The sequence below is a fragment of the Puma concolor genome, chromosome A3 (genome assembly GCF_028749965.1).
Source record: "Puma concolor isolate L17-30 chromosome A3, mPumCon1.1.hap2, whole genome shotgun sequence".
Lineage (NCBI taxonomy): Eukaryota > Metazoa > Chordata > Mammalia > Carnivora > Felidae > Puma > Puma concolor.
The window spans coordinates 60,300,224-60,320,801 of NC_141669.1; the positions used below are offsets into that span (position 1 = coordinate 60,300,224).

General features: G+C 35.9%; 1 protein-coding gene and 2 long non-coding RNA genes across 13 annotated transcripts in view; all 3 read right to left on the reverse strand.

Moving 5' to 3' along the window:
- EHBP1 (EH domain binding protein 1) overlaps window positions 1-20,578 on the reverse strand; it is a 375,689-nt gene that overhangs the window by 135,897 nt on the left and 219,214 nt on the right. The gene's annotated exons all lie outside the window — the stretch shown is intronic.
- LOC147582485 (uncharacterized) lies at window positions 1,616-10,445 on the reverse strand. The gene is made up of 2 exons (XR_015249183.1): window positions 2,693-10,445; window positions 1,616-2,611 (listed from the first exon to the last, which is right to left on the reverse strand). It is a non-coding gene; the product is annotated as an uncharacterized LOC147582485 (long non-coding RNA).
- Window positions 13,697-18,637, reverse strand: LOC147582486 (uncharacterized). Its single transcript, XR_015249184.1, has 2 exons — window positions 17,957-18,637; window positions 13,697-16,395 (listed from the first exon to the last, which is right to left on the reverse strand). It is a non-coding gene; the product is annotated as an uncharacterized LOC147582486 (long non-coding RNA).

Here is a 20,578-nt window from a genome sequence, read left to right on the forward strand (position 1 = left end):
TGAGTAGGGAGGCATAAATAACTATCATTACATAATGTGATGAGAATGATAAAATATGCTCCTACACTGTGCTATTGGATCACACAGTAGAAACTCAAGTCAACAGGGGTACACCCGGGTGGCTTCCGCGGTTAAGCGTCTGGCTCTTGATTTTGGCTCAGGTCACGATCTCACAGTTCATGAGATGGAGCCGTGTGTTGGGCTCTGCACTGACAGTGTAAGCCTGCTTGGGATTTTCCCTCTCCCTCACTCTCTGCCCCTCCCCACCTCTCTCTCTCAAAATAAATAAATAAGCATTAAAAAAAAAAAAAAAAACACAGAAAGAAAGTGATGTCAACAAATACTTCACAAGTTCATTCAAGCTAGACCTCTGAAGGATGAGCCTGTTTCCCACCAAAGCTTGGCAAAACTATAGAAAATCTGATACTTCTAATGCCTACCCAAATGGATGTCTGACTTAATCTGGATCATTTCTGAGGGAAAACCAGGAACAAAGACAGGTCTGAAGCTCCTGAAAGTCTCAGTCTTGTGACTAAAGTCAGAGGCTAAAGATAGATATAGAGATGGCAGACAGCAGCAATTCTTAAACTTTTTGGTTTCAGGACTTCTTTACATTTGTAGAAATTGAGGACTCCCAATTGTTTATGTGGGTATAACTACTGATATTTACTATATTAGAAATTAAAACAGAAATTAATTATTAAATTAATACAATACTTATTAGTTCTTTTTAAAACTTTACATGTTAATGTATCTCTGTAACAACTATATTTTCCAAAGAAAAATAGCGAGAAGAGTGACACTGTTTCACATTTTTGCAAATTCTTTAATGTCTAGCTGAATATAAAATGGCTGCATTCTCACATCTGCTACTGTGTTCAATCTGTTGTGATGTGTTGTTTTGGTCAAAGTAATGAAAATCTAGCACACAGATACATGGTTGGTAAAGAGAATTTTAAAATCCTTTTCAGACCATTGTGGATATTCTTCTTTGGTACTATACCAAAACTCACAAGTGGTGGTTTCTTAAAGGTTAGTTGCTATGTAGAATCTGAAACCACATTGATGAACTCTTCAAATTCTGTTATATTAAAATCCATCGATCCATCCTGCACTTTGAAAGGAATTTTTGTCTATGCATTATTTTGAAACATTATCCACTGGTCATTTGGAAAACAGATTCCCTGACAATGTTGACATGTTTCATTATATAATATTATGGAAAGAGCCCAAATGTCCATCAACTGATGAATGGATAAAGAAATTGTGGTTTATATACACAATGGAATACTACGTGGCAATGAGAAAGAAAATAATATTTCTTAATATCATCACCTATTTTTTCAGAAATGTTTTTTAAGTATCGGGAAAATCTCAAGTTCAAAGTGGCAGATAGGAGTCTTCCAAAATTCTAATTTTTGCTTGAAAGCTCTAATTGTATCACTGACAACAAATACTGTCAGTTGTTTCCCTTGAGGTGATAGTATAATTTTGTTCCTTTTTGAGAAAATATGTACCAAATAACCAAGTCTAAATAACCAGTTTGTCAGTCATTGTTTCAAGTAAAAATGGTGTTCCCTTACGCAGACCCCTAGCCAATCTTACAACCCAAACAATAGAGCAAGTCCTTTTTTTTTTTTTTTTTTGAGATAATGGTAATACCTACATGAGCAGCAGAAGTGTTTCAGGCAAACTTCCTAACACAGAATATTAGAATGTGCACTCCAAGATTAAAATTTAATAAAATGAATAATTTTTACTGTTTCATAAAGACATTCTTAAATGACACTGGTTTTTCTTTCCCTTTTTTTTTTTTTAAACTGAGTCTGCATGGCCATGAAGAATACAATGACTCTTACTAACAATTTGGTGCCACTACCTTGATTCATATGTTGGCACCCACAGGTTTTACCCACTATTTCTCTTGCCCAATCTGTGCAAATATCAACATAGTGAAAAAAGTAAATCAAGTCTTAGTATTATTATGAAAATGTCCTTTACTTCACAAACCAAATGAACTATATCATGGACCTCCAGAGACCACACTTTGAGAAGAGATAGCAAGAGGATTAGCATCAAGGCAGATGTTTATTCACTTATTCCACTATATTATTTATTTTGCTAAGGGTGCGGGACCCTGGGCCTTGGTATTAGGATCAACTTGGTGATAAAGCAGTCCCTACCCTCTAAAAGAGGTAGACGCAGGACTGAAACTAATGGAAATTGAGAGTAGGAGTTCCTCACAATATATATTTTTTACATATTCAAATTAGAGGTTTGGATAGATGTGATTTTATACTATTACATAATAAATACTACCAGAAATCAATGGCAATTAAATGTCTACTGATTACTTTTAAAAACTTTTTACTTGTACATCTTCAAAGACCTTAATTTTAGTATTGAAGTCAACCATAAAAGCTTCCAAGGAATTAGATGGGGATACAGTAGAGCAAACATAATGCTTTTACTTTTTTTAAGTTTAACTTAAAAAAACTACCATTTGTAACAGCTTTAAAAATATGAAACACATGGGCATAAACTGGACTAATGTGTGGAATACTTGCACACTGAAAACTATAAAACATTGGTAGGAGAAATTTAAAAGGACCTGAAAAAAAAAATGAAAAAAAAAAAAAAAGAAAAAGAAACAAAAATGAAAAAAAAAATAAAAATAAAAAAATAAAAGGACCTGAAAAGTAGAGAGATAAACTGTGCTCATGAATTTAAGGACTCAGCATTGATAAGTCGTTAACTCTCCCTAAACTGAACTGCAGATTCAGTACAATCTCAATCAGAAATTGACAAGCTGATTCTAAAATGTGCATATATGAAAATGCAAAGGGTTTAGAATAGCCAAGATAATTATGAAATAGAACAAAGTTGCAAGACTTATACTTTATGATTTTATGACAACATAAACAATACTAGTCAAGACAGGATGGTATTGTATAAAGGTACACAAAAAGATCATTGGAACAGAACAGTCTGGAAATTGACCTACACATATACAATTCATTAATTTTCAACAAAAGTGTAAAGGCAATTCAGAGGAGAAAGGATAATCTTTTCAACAAGTGGTTCTGGGATGAATGGATATCCATATGCTAAGAAAGAAAAAGCAACAACCAAAAAAATAAAGATACAAAAAAATCTCTGATCCATAGCTTGCAACAAATAAAACTATAAAACTTCTAATGAAAACATATGAGGAAGCTTTTGGAATCTTGGGTTAGACAAAGATTTTTTACATAAAACACCAAAAGCAAGATCTTGTGAATTAAAAATATCCCATACTTATCTATTTCTATTTGTACTGTCACCAATGTGGTCTCAACCAATCATGTTTTGCCCAGACTACTTTTTCTTTTCCATTCCTTCCTACTTCTACCCCCGCCCTGTCCAACCACCTTCACAAAAGTGATCTTTTCAAAGACATATCTGATCATATCATTTCCTTGCTTAAAACTCTCCTTCAGAGAACATGGTCTTCAAAGGCTTCATGTTGTACTATTCATCCCCCTTACTGGGAAATGACTTCTTCCTCGAATATGTCAAACTCCTCTAAGTTGGCAACCATTGTTGTTCTTTCAGCATAAACTGCTTCCTCCTCACTCCTTCACTGTCCTAAGGGCTAATCCATATTCACCTTTCAGATCTCTTTATAAATGTCACTTCTAAAGAGAGGCTTCATATGACCCCCCAATCCTAAGCTTACACCCCAAGGCCTTTATACTTGCTACTTCCTTTGCCAATGGAAGCTCTTACCCCATATCTTTATATGGATCATTCCTTGATACTTCACCTTCTCCAAAACAACTTTCATGACCATTTTAAACTCTCCTTCTATCACTCTTTAACTTCTCACCTTGCTTTATTTTCTTATCAAATATGAAATTATACTCTTTTTTTTTTAAAGTTTATTTATTTGGAGGGGTGAGGTGCAGAGAGAGAGAATCCCAAGTAGGCTCCACGCTGTCAGCACAGAGCCCAATGTGGAGCTCGAACTCACAAACCTTGAGATCATGACCTGAGTCGAAATCAAGAGCTGGATGCTTAACTGACTGAGCCACCCAGGCACCCCAAAAGTATATTCTTTAATTACTCATTTATTTGTAATCACTCTACCATTTTAGAATGTGAGTTGCCCAAGGACAGAGCTGTATCTTGCTCACTACTTTATCCAAATAACCCGGCATACAGTAGTGGTACAGGACTATCTGGACTTCACGACATGTATGAATTCAGCAGCTCAGTCTTGAAGAGAGATACACAAATAAATAGCTGTAATACAGAATATGGGAAATGAATGAGAAGCACAAAGTATAGAGTGATGGTATTTACTTTGGTGGCCCAGAAGAGATCCTCATATAGAAGGAGGCACTTGAGTTAGATCTTAAGAGATGTCTAGGAATGTATCCACTGGAAGCTGTAGGTGGAGGGCCTGCATGTGCAGTCATAAAGGAAAGGAAGAGAAGGCATGTGAAGGGAACTGTAAATATCTGAGAAAGAAAGACATTTGCACAGGATTCATTGAGGGACTACTCATAACATTTCACTTGCTTGAAATATTCCTCTGCCATTTCTATGTCTCAATTCTACCAAAGCAGTAATATATAAATTCAAATGCTATTACCTCCACGAAACCTTTCTTTGTGTTTTCTTTCTCCCATATTCCATATTACAAGTCCTTAATACCCTATTTTATGGCTATTGATTATTGTACATGTATTATTGCCCTTTACACAGCTTTAAGTCTAAATAGCAAAAAGAAACTAAAAATTAAATCAGAAAGATAAATGATTAATTTTAGAATTGATGGTGGTGGTAGTGGAAAGAAGATATGTATTATTAAGTTTTAAATGATCACCACTAAATCACAGATTGGGAAATGGGAATCTATTTGAAACCTTGTATCAGATGAAGAAACAATGGACAAAATTTTCTTCTTTGAGGGAGTAGACCTGTTTACTCAACAGGTTTAGATTTTCTTCCTTATCCCCAAATTTTAATCACTTACTTAAATCACTTGTTAATACTTCTGTTACTATTCTCTTACACTCATTCCTTCATATATTTTAAAACTAGAACTGTAGGCACGATGAGAGTTAACTATTACATAGATTCATACTGATAAAAATTTATTTTAAGAATGTTACATTAAGGGGGTGCCTAGGTGGCTCAGTTGGTTGAGCGTCTGACTCTTGGTTTGGGCTCAGGTCATGATCTCATGGTTTCATAGGTTTGAGCTCTGCACTGGGCTCCATGCTATCTCTCTAAAAATAAAGAAACTTAAAAAAAAGAAACAAAGAAAGAAAAAGAATGCTGCATTAAGTTTCAGCAATTTAAGTATTTTATATACAACGTTCCTTTAAGAAGACTTAGCATGTAATTTTAATAAACCAAATAGATAAAGCCATTTCATTGTTTATTTTTCCTCATAAACTTTTCCACTAAGCTCTCTAAAGAACTTTCAGTTGTTAATAGTTGAAGCATAAAATTATCTCTTTGTTTTAATGCTTCTTTATTCATTTTGTTTCTTTTTTTTACAGCTTAAAGATTATTCATTATCATAAACTACAATAGTTCACTTAGGGACTTATTTATCAGGAACCAGAAGATATTGATGCCACAACAGTTTTCTTCTAGGATATACATTTAGTATATAATAGACACCAAGGATTAGATTTTGCTTGAAACTAAATAAACTGAAAAGAGAATCTATGTGACAAACTAATATTCTTTTAAAAATAAACCAACTCATTATAGGAAACAAAGCAAAATAAGATAAAATAAACTGATTTATATGCAGTAATTGTTTTAAAATGTTTCACATGTACCAGTCAGAAATTAACTATGGTCTGGCCATAGATATAATTATTTTGGAGTCTTATCTTTTGTTACTTTATGTTTAAACCTAACAGAATAATTTGTGTGCAACATTAATAGTTTTATACTGTTATAGCCCAAAATGAAATAAATTAGACAATAGAAAGAAGTAGCCTCACAAATACCACTTAGTAGTAACTGCGATTTTCCTAACCACACACATTTTCCATCCATATTTTTGAAAGTGTATGTATATATACATTTTCAAACTGTATCTTTGTAATAATACAAAAGGAAAAAAGTTAAACAGTTTAAAGGATCTTTAAATTACAGGATAATTTCATCCCAATTACAAAATACCTGGAGAGGTATTTTGGACCATTTATACTCCTCTTCTACATTTTTAGTATTTTGTAAACTTATTTTTTCCTTTCCTCCCCCCCCCCCCCACTATAGACACTCCCTTTAGGCAACAGTACATCAACAATCCTCCCACGTTCAAAGTCGGCTACATCTGTTGCTCTTTTCTATTGTTGAAAATTCCTGCCTTAATCCTATTTGACTTCATTCATGCAAAGGTCATCCTGAATTCAACAAATGGAGAAGCTATGGCAAAGCACACTGTTGAACATGACTGAGAAAATGCCTTGTGGAACATGTAACTGATGTGCTTGCCCTGTCTCAAAAGTACCTGATATATATCATGTAGGCCTCCAAACTTAAAGCCTACAATCTCAAAATGTGTTATATTCATTATTACCATATTTGCTAAACATTCTAGCAATTATAATAATGATCCTGATTCTTGGTAGTGTGCTGCTGTTTCCTTTTTCCTAAACCAGTTGAATGTTCATATTACTAGTTGTGCCTACCTTATCGGCATGAATTAAATCAGAGGATCTACTCTAACCCTATTATCACCATTAGCATTTGGCAAATGTCACCTTTTTTTTTCATCCACAGAATGGCATCTCTTATTCTTCAATTTTCAAAATCTGCTAATGAAACTAAATTATTGTATTCATTAAAAAATAAGTTCCCAATTCCAATAAGCAGCAACATAGATGGGTTTTATTATGCCTCATCTTAACAGACGCTGATTATGAACTATAGCTATAATATATTATGCCATTGGCCTTTTTCTCTATGCTAAATACAGCTCAAATCTATAATTTACTGCCATCCATATATATATGACCAAAACTAGGAGACATTAACAGGAAGATTAAAGTAAGCGCTAAAATAAACTTGAGTAAAAGAAAGATTTATGAGGTGGAGATAATTATTTTTAATATGCTCATAACTCACCATGACTAAAACATGGGAACACTTACTCACACATGCTTATGTCCAAGTTAAAAAAGATGCCTGCCAACTTAAGAAAAACCAAGCTCAATTACTTTCAAGCAATCAAGGAAAAGGCCACTGTTATTCTTATGGCTTAATAAGGAAAAGACATCTTGTCTTTAATATACTATGCTGTTGGCCTTAAATGAGATTTTTAGTGTAAGGTAAAACTGAATACAAGATTTAAAAATATTATTTAGCTACTTACATATAAATTTAAAAGCTATTAATGATAACTTGTCACTGTTTTATAATATAAAATTATCTAATACAAAAGATACATATTCTAAGAAGATATTTTAATGCAGTTTTGTGTTGACAGCAAAATGTATGAGTATAAATATAAACAAACTGTTGACATTGTCAAGCTCATAAATCCATTTTTACTACAGTTTCTCAAATTCTCATAGACAAACTAAATAAAAGTCAAAGGATGTAAAAAAAAATACAAAAACTTCATTTTTAAGATAGCACTTTAAAAAAATTTTTTTTAATGTTTACTTACTTTTGAGAGAGAGGGCAAGCAGGGAAGGGGCAGACAAAGATAGAGACACAGAATCTGAAGCAGGCTCCAAGCTGTCAGCACAGAGCCTGATGTGGGGCTCAGACTCACGAGCTGTGAGATCAGGACCTGAAGCTTAACCAACTGAGCCACCCAGGCGCCCCAGCCCTTTTTTTTTAAACCTGTGTGTAGCTTAGTTTTATTCATTGAAGTATGTTTCCTCAACAATGCAATTTTAGGCTAAATACTTAGCCTTCATTTTCTTTCTTTTCTTGCTTTGTTTTTCAAGTAGGCTTCCTGCCAAGCACAGAGCCCAACATGGGGCTTGAATTCACAACCCTGAGATCAAGACTTGAGCTGAGATCAAGAGTTGGGTGTGGGGCACCTGGTTGGCTCAGTTGATTAAGTGTCCAACTTCGACTCAGATCATGATTTCACGGTTCATGGATCCAAGCCCTGCTTGGAGCCTGTCAGCACAGAGCCTGGAGACTGCTTCATATACTGTGTCTCTCTCTCTCTCTGCCCCTCCCTCGCTCTTGCTCTCGCTCATGCTCTCTCTCTAATAAACATTAAAAAAAAAAAAAAAAAGAGAATCGTGTGCTTAACTGACTGAGCTACCTAGGTACCCCTCTTTTTTTTAAGTAAGCTCTATGCCCAAAATGGGGCTGGAACTCATGGCCCCGAGATCAAGAGTCATGTGCTCTACCAACTGAGCCAGCCAGGTGCCCCTTAGCCTTCATTTCCTATTTGTTTTATATTAGTAGTTTCTTGTCAGACTGCGACTTTTCTGTTCTCTTAAGCTTTTTAGTCGAGTAGTTAATGCAATTAAATGTATTAGCAATGTTTACTAGTTAAAGGAGGCTTTTTACAAATTCGAATTTTGTAAAAAAAAAAAAAAAGACTCCTTTTAGTAAGTACTCAGTAAATTTGTTTACAAATTTGTATTTGCCTGAGATGTGGCAAACTTATACTAGAAAGTATGTGATATAATGAATGGCCTGAAATTTGCCTTAGTTTTTTTTATTTTTAAAAAGGGAAAAACAACACCTACCCTACATACTTCATGCTTTTGCAGAGAATAAAATAAATCATGCATATTTAAATTTTCTGAAAACTATTAAGCACTTTATAAATGTAAGGAATTGTTATGCGAAGAGAACTTCTATCAACTGGCCAATAAGTATATTTCTTTGATGTAACATTTAGCTCATATGGAAATAGACTAAAACAAAGTAAAATGGTGTATGTCGAAGAGTCTTAAACTTCTTCGTTCCACGATTTTCTTAAGTCCTTTTATGATCCTAGAAGGGCGGGGGGGGGGGGGGTACCATCATCATCAGGATTCTTCCAAGTGGTTTCAGCATGGAACTCCAGCATGTATGAATGTAAAATATTTGTGAGAGAACAAGTAAGTGGCAGGGGTTCTTTCTCCACACCTGATGTTACCTGCTGTCACCTGATTTAGACATAATCTCTAAATTCACACCCCAAAATTTCTAGTAAGGGTATGTGCTTTCATATCCTACCTGAGTGAGAGACCACAAACAACAAATCTGGATGGAAAGGCAGAGAGAAGACACTAGAAAATTACAAAATGTTTATGTTATGTATTTCCCTATTAAAATACATCATGTATCTTAAAGAACTATTGGAGCCAGCTTTATTTTCTCCACATGGGACTTGACAACAGCCCTTGTCTAAAAATATGCTCATCCCTGCCCCACGGCTCAGTCTTCCGTGCCCTTATTCTCTATGTTATCCTGAAGTAGGGGCAAACTCTCAGCTCCTAAGTTCATGATAAAATATCTTCAGGGTAAAGTTCACAATCAATGACTTTTCCCCTGGAAGTCTCAACAGGCCAGGACTTCCTAATCACTCTGAGCCCAGGCATCCTTGAAGGTTTAAGGGTCATTTTCTTAGAGTTTGTATTTTTGTTTCTTACATAGATTTTAATTTTAATTGCCATACTTCACAAAATCTACCACTTTGCTAATTCCTTAAAAAGGAAGACAAATGTCACTGTTAATCCTGACATCTATGTGTAGATGTGTGTTTCAGATGGAAGAAGGGAAGAAGAAAGGATGGAAGGAGAAACTAAAACTTGTCTAAAACTGAATTCATTTTCTTAAATACAAACTTACTCTTCTTATATTCTCTTTCTCTATTGAAAGCAGGACCAGGATGGCTTTCCTTCCCCCTATTTTCCTACATTCCTTCCATCCTTCCTTTCCATTCATTCATCCAGTCATTTATCCAACCACCTACCTGACAAATATTTACTGAGCACATGCTACATGCTAAGCATCCATGCTAGCTTCTAAGAACACAGAAATGAAGAAGTCCCTGATCTCATGGAGTTTACAGAGTAGTAGGGAAAAAAACAATAAACTAATAAAATATATAGGTAGAGGAGGCTCAGTCGGTTAAGCATCCAAATGTCTATTTCAGCTCAGGTCATGATCTCACAGTTGGTAAGACCTTGGGCTCTGTGCTGTCAGTGCAGTGTCTGCTTGAGATTTACTCTCTCCCTCTCTGCCTCTCCCCTGCTCACATTCTCCCTCAAAATAAATAAACTTTAATAAACAGATGAATAAATAAATGAATAAATAAAGTATATAAGTAGAAGACAGTAATTAATGAAAGGAGGGTGGTTAATATAGGGTCATCAGGGAAGGCCTCTTTATTTTTTTTTCCAATATATGAAGTTTATTGTCAAATTGGTTTCCATACAACACCCAGTGCTCATCCCAAAAGGTGCCCTCCTCAGTACCCATCACCCACCCCCCCCTCCCTCCCACCCCCCATCAACCCTCAGTTTGTTCTCAGTTTTTAAGAGTCTCTTATGCTTTGGCTCTCTCCCGCTCTAACCTCCTTTTTTTTTTTCCTTCCCTTCTCCCATGGGTTTCTGTTAAGTTTCTCAGGATCCACCTAAGAGTGAAAACATATGGTATCTGTCTTTCTCTGTATGACTTATTTCACTTAGCATAACACTCTCCAGTTCCATCCGTGTTGCTACAAAGGGCCATATTTCATTTTTTTCTTATTGCCACGTAGTACTCCATTGTGTATATAAACCACAATTTCTTCATCCATTCATCAGCTGATGGACATTTAGGCTCTTTCCATAATTTGGCGATGGTTGAGAGTGCTGCTATAAACATTGGGGTACAAGTGCCCCTATGCATCAATACTCCTGTAGGGGAAGGCCTCTTTAAAGAGGTAACACTGAAAAAAGATCTGAATGAAATGAGAAAATGAACCATGAGAAAATCTGGGAAATGATGCTCCAGATCGAGTGAAAAACAAATGCAAAGGTCCTAAGGCTACAATGAGGTGGGCATGTTTGAGGACCAGAAGACCAGCATGCCTCTAACAGAATTAAAAAGGCACTGGGTGGTAGGAAACAAGGTTGGAGACAAAGACAAAAACCAGATCACATAGGGCCTCATAGGCAATGGTAATTTTATTCTGTAATGGGAGGCCACTGGTGGGTTTTGAACAAGGTAGTAGACATAATCTGATTAATGATTTTAAAAGATCATCCTAGGGAGACTTCTAGTTCCAAAAAATATTCTGGAGAACTTTACATGGCAAAATAATCAGATCCTGCACAAAATATAAATTTTTATTGAATTGCTGGGTACAAAAAGTTTTTTCATATAATGGAAAACCTGAGCTTTTGTGAAAGAAGAGGGTTTTCCAAAGGCAGAAATATGCTTTTGTTTTGAGTATATCTGTGTGTGTTATCTTTCATAGTAAGTAAGTAGTTTTTTAAATTGGCATACTCCTACAACCAAGAGACTCCATTCCTACGAATATTTTTAACACAGTGGTTTTTATTCCTGGCTAACCATTAAAATCATCTGGACGATTAAAAAACAAAATCAAACAAAACAATACTGATATCCAATTCTACTTCTACAGATTCTAATTTAGTGGGTTTATATAGGGTCCAAGCATTGTTTTTTGTTTTGTTTTGTTTTGAAGTTTCTCAGCTAACACTGAGAACCATTACCCCCAAGAAAGCCCTTTTGCATGTATATCAAGAGATAGAAAGAATATTCACAGCAATATCATTTCTAATGGCTGAAATTTGCGGGAAAATTCTTATCTTTATCATCAGGAGAATGGATAAATTATGGTAAGCTCCATGTAATGGATTATATATTAGTGAAAATGAATAAACTATAACTATACACAACACAGGTAAATCTTAGAAACATAATATTGAGTAAATAGAGAAGTCTATTAAAAGGATAACGCAGGGGTGCCTGGGTGGCTTAGTCGGTTAAACATCTGACTTTGGCTCAGGTCATGATCTCATGGTTCCCGAGTTCGAGCCCCATGCCGAGCTCTGTGCTGACAGCTCAGAGCCTTGAGCCTGGTTCGGATTCTGTGCCTGCCTCTCACTCTGGCCTCCCACGCTTGCACTCTCTCTCTCTCTCACTCTCCTTCTCTCTCTCTCAAAAATGATTAAACATTAAAAAAAAAAAAAAAAAGGATAGGGGGCACCTCGGTGGCTGCATCGGTTAAGTGTGTGACTTCAGCTCAGGTCACGATCTCAGGGTTTGTGAGTTGGAGCCCCTTGTTGGGCTCTGTACTGACAGCTCAAAGCCTGGAGCCTGCTTTGGATTCTGTGTCTCCCTCTCTGTCTGCCCCTCCCCCACTTGTGCACATTCTCTCTCTCTCTCTTTCTCAAAAATAAGTAAACATTAAAAAAAAAATTTAAAAAAGGATAATGCATTTGTACAAAGATCAAAAATAAGGAAAATCAAATAACATATTTAGGTATATAGGATAGTGTCATTTTTATAAAGCTTGAAATAAACATTATTTGTGGGTTCACATGTATAAGAGAATGGTTAGCAGCTATGTGTTTGGGGGAAGGGAGGAAGATCACAGGCAGAGGGATAGACAGAAGCATTATAGATAGAATTGACATTATTGTTACTTCTTTACACTGGATAGTATTCACTTTGTTGTTAGGATCCATAACTTACATACGTACTTCATATGTTATTTTGCATAAATAAAATATAAAATAACAACAATTTTTAAAAGATTTTACTATGTAGAAAATAGACTCTGGATAGGGTATATAAGTAGAAGCAGAGAGGAAGTTGGGAGGCCACTGAAGTAGTCCAGGAGAGAAATGATGGAGACTATGCCACAGTGGAATGGGGGGAGATGGTGAGAAGGAATCAGATTTAGAAAACATTTTGAAGAACTTATATATAGCTTATATAATTTCTATTTAACTTGTTGTATAGGAAAAGGAGAAAATATGGGCTAAGTTTTCTGCCTAAACAACTGGGTTAATGGCACTGCTATTTATTGGGAGATGGGGAAAATGAGGGGAATAGCAAGTTTGGGAAGAAAATGAGTTCAATTTTGCACAAGGAGAGATGTTGAGCAGATAACAAATCAGGGAAAAGCTAAAGCCAGAGAGACACTGGGATATATTACTATATAGATAGCATTTTAAATCACATGATTAGATTTGACTGCATTATAGTATATCCTGGGGCACCTGGGTGGCTCAGTCAGTTGAATGTCTGAATCTTGATTTTGGCTCCAGTCATGATCTCATGGTTCGTGGGATCAATGCCTGCACTGACAGTGTTGAGCCTGCTTGGGATTCTCTCTCTTCCTTTCTCTCTCTCTCTCAAAATAAATAAATAAATTTTAAAAATAGTGTGTTTCCTTTGGAAGGCCTTTTGAAAATGACTATCAAAAGTAGAAAGGCATTTACCCTTTGACTCACTTCAGAAAATGTATCAAACATATATAAAGTAATCTGTAATCTGTGTACAAATCATTCATTGCAGCATTGCTTGTAATAACAAAAGACTGGAAATAACACAATGGATGGGTAATTGGCTAAATAAATTATGGTATATTTACATACTGGAATAGACATGTAAAACATAATGAAGAAGCTTTCCATATACCAAAATGAGAAGCTTTCTAGGATATACTATTATTTTTAATGTTTTTAATGTTTATTTTTGAGAGAGAGAAAGCGAGAGAGAGAGAGAGAGCAAGAGCATGAGCAGGGGAGAGGCAGAGAGAAAGAGGGAGGCACAGAATCTGAAGCAGGCTCCAGGGTCTGAGCCGTCAGCACAGAGCCCTATGTGGGGCTTGAACTTAACAAACTGTGAGATCACGACCTGAGCTAAGTCGGATGCTTAATCAACTGAGCCACCCAGGCACCCCCAGCATATACTATTAAATGAAAAGAGCAAAATTCAGGGGCAGGATAGTGTTTATAGGATGTCACCTTTGGGGCCAGAAAAAAAGGAATAAAAATAAACATTTAGTTTTGCTTCTACCTGTGTAAAACCACTGGAAAATACACAAAAAAACTAATAAAAGTGGTTTATTTTTAGAAAGCTCAGGTGGAGGAGGTACAATACGGTAAACTGGGATGGAGTGGTATGAAGACTTCCCAATGTGTATCTTTTTATATCATTTTGATTTTTGAGCCATGTCAATGTATTATCTGGCTAAAGCAACTCTACTAACACATTTTTTTTAAGAGGAAAAAGTAGTCAGCTACATTAAATACTGCTAAAGGGATCAATAAGAAAAGGACTGAAATTGATCAGTGCATTTGGCAAGATGGAAGTGACCTCCACCAGGGAGGTTTCAAAGAACAGAAGTAGAAAGAAGAGCCTGTTTGAAGTAGACTGAAAAAACTAATGATGAATATAGACAACTCTTTCAATAGAAGGCAGAGAAATGCAAATGTAACAAAAGGGACATGTGGTGTCTAGAAAGTTTTGTTTGGAGCTATGTTGTAGAACATTTGTACACTAAGTGAGGTGATCAGGTACAGTGTAAGATACTGAGGGGAATGGTAAAATCAGGATCAAACCCCTTGAGTAGACCAGGGGGATGGGTCTAATATACAAGGTGACAGGTGGTCTTTGGATTAAAGCAGGAACAGAAAACGGTAAGGCAGAATGTGAGGTTACAAATCATGTCTCCCTTCTCTTAACACACATATAACATGCATACATTCTAACTTCAATGGCCTTCTCCCACACATGGTTTTATGTGAAAATCATTACTGTCATCCATGCGATCCATGACCTGAGCAGCATCTACCTCTCCAAACTTGTAATAACATCACTCTCTCCTTGCCCACTACATTCCAGTTACATGGGCTTTGTTTCCATTCTTTAAACATAACAAATTACTTCTTGATTCAGAGCCTTCATACATGCTGTCTAAAGTTCATCTCTCCTACCATTCCTATTAATGTTTTCTTACTATCTCTTAATAGGTCTACTATCAAACTCTTATAGTTCTTTTTCTCCAAAGCATTTACCATGATTTTTATGTATGTACCTCTGGGTTCACTGTGTAGTACCTCTGGAAGGCAGAAACCATGTCTGTTATTATACCCACTATCTAACATAATGCCTGGCACACTGTGGATGCTCAATAAATATATTTAATATACATATATTTTTTAATTGTGGTAAAAAGAAAATATTAAATTTACCAGCTTAACCATTTTTACTTGTACAGTTCAGTAATCAGTAATTATTTCTTAAGTGAGTAAAATGAGCAATCTAACCAGTTGCCCAAGCTAGAAACTACCAAATCATCCTTGATTCTCATTCTTCCCTTTTCTCCCACAGATCCTCTTCTTTAGTCTTGTCAATTCTAACTTTACAGTTTTATTCATCCTTCCATTCTATCTTCACTGCTTTGCTCAATGGTTCAGGCCCTCATGATTTCTGATCTGGGTTGTTATAAAAGTCTCCTATGTACATCCCTGTCTTCAGGTTCTTTGGTCTCTGTTTTTCACATATGGTCTTCAAAGTTCTCATTTTACTGAAATTTAGCCATGTCTTTCCTTTATCACATAGAAACTAAAGGTGTGCGTGGTTGAACCTGGAAATCAACCGAGCGAGCAATGGTTCTCCTTACAATCTTGGAGCCAAGATCTATCAAGGAAGGTCACTGGAGCCTCAGGTAAAAAATGCCAAAAATCACCAGGAACCGCGGAAGCTGAAGACAAGGAAAGCAGTGGGGATAAGGCAATGAAGACTGAATGTTAAGAAAGACGCGGTGGAAATGCTATTAATTCTGCTACAGGAGGGGGTCTCTTGCTCAGGATTCATTATGCTTCTATAACCACTACTATTATTATTATGATTATTAACAAGATAAACAATACATACAGTAAAACCCACCCTTTCAATGTTCTGTAAAGTGACAAATGCATACAATTGCGCAACCTCCACAACTGTATACAGCACCATTCCATTACCCATCCCTCCCAAATTCCTATGCATTTCCTTACCTTCTGACAATTACTGGTGAATTTCTGTCTCTACAGTTTGCCTTTTCTAAAATGCTACAAAAGTGAAATAATATAGAAAGTAGCCTTCTGACTCTGGCTTCTTTCACTTGGCATAATGCATTTGAGATACATCCATGCAGTTGGGCATATGACAGCCTTTTAGTAGTATCATTTAGCTTTTCCTTCTTTTAGAGGTATTGGGAAGCTAAGAATTAGGGTAAGACTACTTCTTTTTTTAAGATTTTATTTTTAAGTAATTTTATACACCCACCATGGGGGGTCAAATTTATAACCCCAAGATCAAGAGTCACACGTTCTACTGAATGAACCAGCCAGGTGCCCTGTAAGACTACTGTTTATGTTTCCCTTCAGAGTAAATAAAAGCTTGACTTCAGAGTACCTGGTTTCAAGAGACTGCTACTAGTATCCTAATGTCTACACAATAATAATTTCTAGCAATCATACCCCCAAATGTTCACAACCTGATCCCATTTTTATGCCCAGGTACTCTACTCATCTATTCCACTTACAATCACACTAGTAGTGCTCACGGTCTCTTGAACTAGGCACTTTCATCCTTCAAAGCTTTTGCCCATCTTTCCTTTTGAAATGCCCTCCTCCTTTCTTTGCTCATTTAGTGAACTCCAATTGTCCTTTTACCACTCAGATCAGTTGTGATCTCTGCTGTCCAACTCATTACCACTACACTACACCCACACTCGTACACACAAACACAAACCCACAAAATTTTCCAGTTCCTAACCTCTAAAAAAGAGAGTTTAGAGAAGATGTAGTGAAGTACACATAATACTCTCATTAATATTCTGATAGTAGTCTATTTCTATTACAGCCCTAATTATACTGTATCATACTTTTTATGTGCCTGCCATATTGGGTAGGTTGTGAGGTTGTTGAAGACAAAGACTTTGTCTTAGTCATGGTTTTCCTCCTGGTTCATAGTAGAGCACATTGCATAGAATGTGGTCTACATAATAAGTGCATGAAATAACATATGAGGAGAGGCATATCCCAGATGTCTTTAAAGATGTCCTAGGTATTTAGTGGACACTGTCTTCCCCAATTGTCCCCAACACAAACTTTGAGAGACATTCCCATAGAATACTTCTTTCTTAGAAAAAGAAATATAATTATCTATTTTTTCTGTTTCATCCAGTTTTCAATTGGTTTATTTCTCACTTAAGGAAAATCAATTATCATTATCATTAACAAATATTTACTAAATATACTACTTGTCTTGGCAAATTTTAAGGTAAGTAAAATAATTAAAAAAAATTTTTTAAATGTTTATTCACTTTTTGAGAGACAGAGACAGAGACAGAGTGTGAGCAGGGCAGGGGCAAAGAGAAAGGGAAACACAGAATCCGAAGCAGGCTCCAGGCTCTGAGCTGTCAGCACAGAGCCTGACGTGGGGCTTGAACCCACAAACCCTGAGATCATGACATGAGCCGGTCAGACACTTAACCGACTGAGCCACCCAGGCGCCCCTAGTAGGAGAAATAATTTACTTTTACTTCATGTTCAGTCCATGTTAAGAGTAACAATGAATATTGCTGAACTGCTTCCTATATATAGCATTCTACATGACTAGTGTCTCTAACCCTTTGTCAAAAGAGGTTAACTCCTGCGAAGTGGTCAGATTCTATTTTATAGCACTTTAGCACCTCACACCCTTTAAAACATTATACAAATGTACACACGAGAGTATTTTGTACAATGAAAAGTACTCGGGTTACTAATGTTTTATATGATAAAGAGAATTTAATCATAGTATTCACAGCAAATTTTATTTTAAACTACACACTATGTACACTGAATTTAAAAAAAAATTTGGAAAACCACACACTGTTGATTTAGTTTTTCCTTCTTTTTGAGGTGTCAGAAAGCTATGAATCAGGGTAGGATTATTTTTGATGCTTCCTTGATGCTTGACTTCAGAGTACTGTAACAATGATATTTCTATCAAAAAGTATTTTTTAGAAACTTCATGAATATTTTTTATAATTTTTAAATTTTAACATACAGTATTATATTAGTTTCAGATGTACAATACAGGATTCAACAATTCCATACATCACCCAGTGCTCATCACAACAATTGCATTTCTTAATCCCCAACTCCTATTTCACCCATTCCCTCACCCACTTTCCCTCTGGTAACCATCAGTTTGTTCTCTGTGATCAAAAGTCTGTTTCTTGGTTTCTCTCTCTCTTCTTAGTTTTGTTTCATAAGTTCCACATGTGAGTGAAATCATACAGTATTTGTCTTTCTCTGACTAATTAATTTAGCATTATACTCTCTTGCTTCATCCATGGCATTGCAAATGGCAAGATTTCATTCTTTTTTATGACTAAATAATATTCCTCTGTGTGTGTGTGTGTGTGTGTGTGTGTGTGTGTGTGTGTGTGTGTGTGTGTATCACCTCTTGTTTATCCATTCATCTATCCATGGACACTTGGACTGCTTCTATAATCTAGCTATTGTAAATAATGCTGCTATAAACTTAGGGATGCATACATGATTTTGAATTAGTGTTTCTGTATTTTTTTCCAATATATGAAGTTTATTGTCAAATTGGTTTCCATACAACACCCAGTGCTCATCCCAAAAGGTGCCCTCCTCAATACCCATCACCCACCCTCCCCTCCCTCCCACCCCCCATCAACCCTCATTTGTTCTCAGTTTTTAAGAGTCTCTTATGCTTTGGCTCTCTTCCACTCTAACCTCTTTTTTCTTTTCCTTCCCCTTCCCCATGGGTTTCTGTTAAGTTTCTCAGGATCCACATAAGAGTGAAACCATATGGTATCTGTCTTTCCCTGTATGGCTTATTTCACTTAGCACAACACTCTCCAGTTCCATCCATGTTGCTACAAAGGGCCATATTTCATTCTTTCTCATTGCCACGTAGTACTCCATTGTGTATATAAACCACAATTTTTTTTATCCATTCATCAGTTGGTGGACATTTAGGCTCTTTCCATAATTTGGCGATTGTTGAGAGTGCTGCTATAAACATTTGGGTACAAGTACCCCTATGCATCAGTACTCCTGTATCCCTTGGGTAAATTCCTAGCAGTGCTATTGCTGGGTCATAGGGTAGGTCTATTTTTAATTTTTTGAGGAACCTCCACACTGTTTTCCAGAGTGGCTGCACCAATTTGCATTCCCACCAACAGTGCAAGAGGGTTCCCGTTTCTCCACATCCTCGCCAGCATCTATAGTCTCCTGATTTGTTCATTTTGGCCACTCTGACTGGCGTGAGGTGATATCTGAGTGTGGTTTTGACTTGTATTTCCCTGATGAGGAGCGACGTTGAGCATCTTTTCATGTGCCTGTTGGCCATCCAGATGTCTTCTTTAGAGGAGTGTCTATTCATGTTTTCTGCCCATTTCTTCACTGGGTTATTTGTTTTTTGGGTGTGGAGTTTGGTGAGCTCTTTATAGATTTTGGATACTAGCCCTTTGTCTGATATGTCATTTGCAAACATCTTTTCCCAGTCTGTTGGTTGCCTTTTAGTTTTGTTTGTTGTTTCCTTTGCTGTGCAGAAGCTTTTTATCTTCATAAGGTCCCACTAGTTCATTTTTGCTTTTAATTCCCTTGCCTTTGGGGATGTGTCAAGTAAGAAATTGCTAAGGCTGAGGTCAGAGAGGTCTTGTATTTTTTTTTGATAAATAGCCAGTAGTGCCATCACAGGATCATGGGCAGTTCTATTTTTAACTTTTTGAGAAAACTCCATATTATTTTCCACAGTAGCCACACCAGTTTGCATTGCCACCAATCTTATCCCTTTTTCTCCACATCCTTACCAACACTTGTTTCTTGCGTTTTTGATATTAGCCATCCATGTCTTTCATTGATAATGTTTATCAAAGTCATGATTGCTACCCATGAAAATGATAAAGTGCACATGTGCCTGAATTAATATTTTCAAAATGAAGAAATAAACTAGTAATACCTTTGGTTATATATACCCTAAAGCCTCATCATTCAAATATTGTTAATACAGAATTGGTTATATTTTGGACACTGTATGTTAACTTGTATTAAGTAAATATTCTGAAGTAATTTTTCCTTTCTAAAAAAATTAGATGTGCTCTATAGGAGACATACTTTTCTGGGGAAAAAAGCAAATAAGCAAAATATCTGTATTAAAAATATTTTTAGTCAATTCTAAATTTGTAAGAATAGTATGAGCTAAAATAAGAATAACATCTATTGTACAAGGTACAGTTTTATTAAGTAAAATAAAAATATTAACAAGTTCTAAAGAAATATATATATAAGAGGAACAATATGTAATGGAACAAACTTCTCTACATTAAGGGCACATTACTACCGTATTTAACTCATGAAAATCAGGTCAAATGAAGACCTCTACTTAATAATTCAAGTTATTTTGACTAGATGAAAGAATAAACTTTTTCTATTTAAATTAAAAATGAACTCTGTTACTTATACTAATCACTCAATTTGATGAGCCTTTTCTGGTTTGCTTACTTATGAAGTTTTACTACAAGAAGTGTGGACGGTCTGTGGAGAAAGGAAGGAAAGAAGGAAAGAGGGAA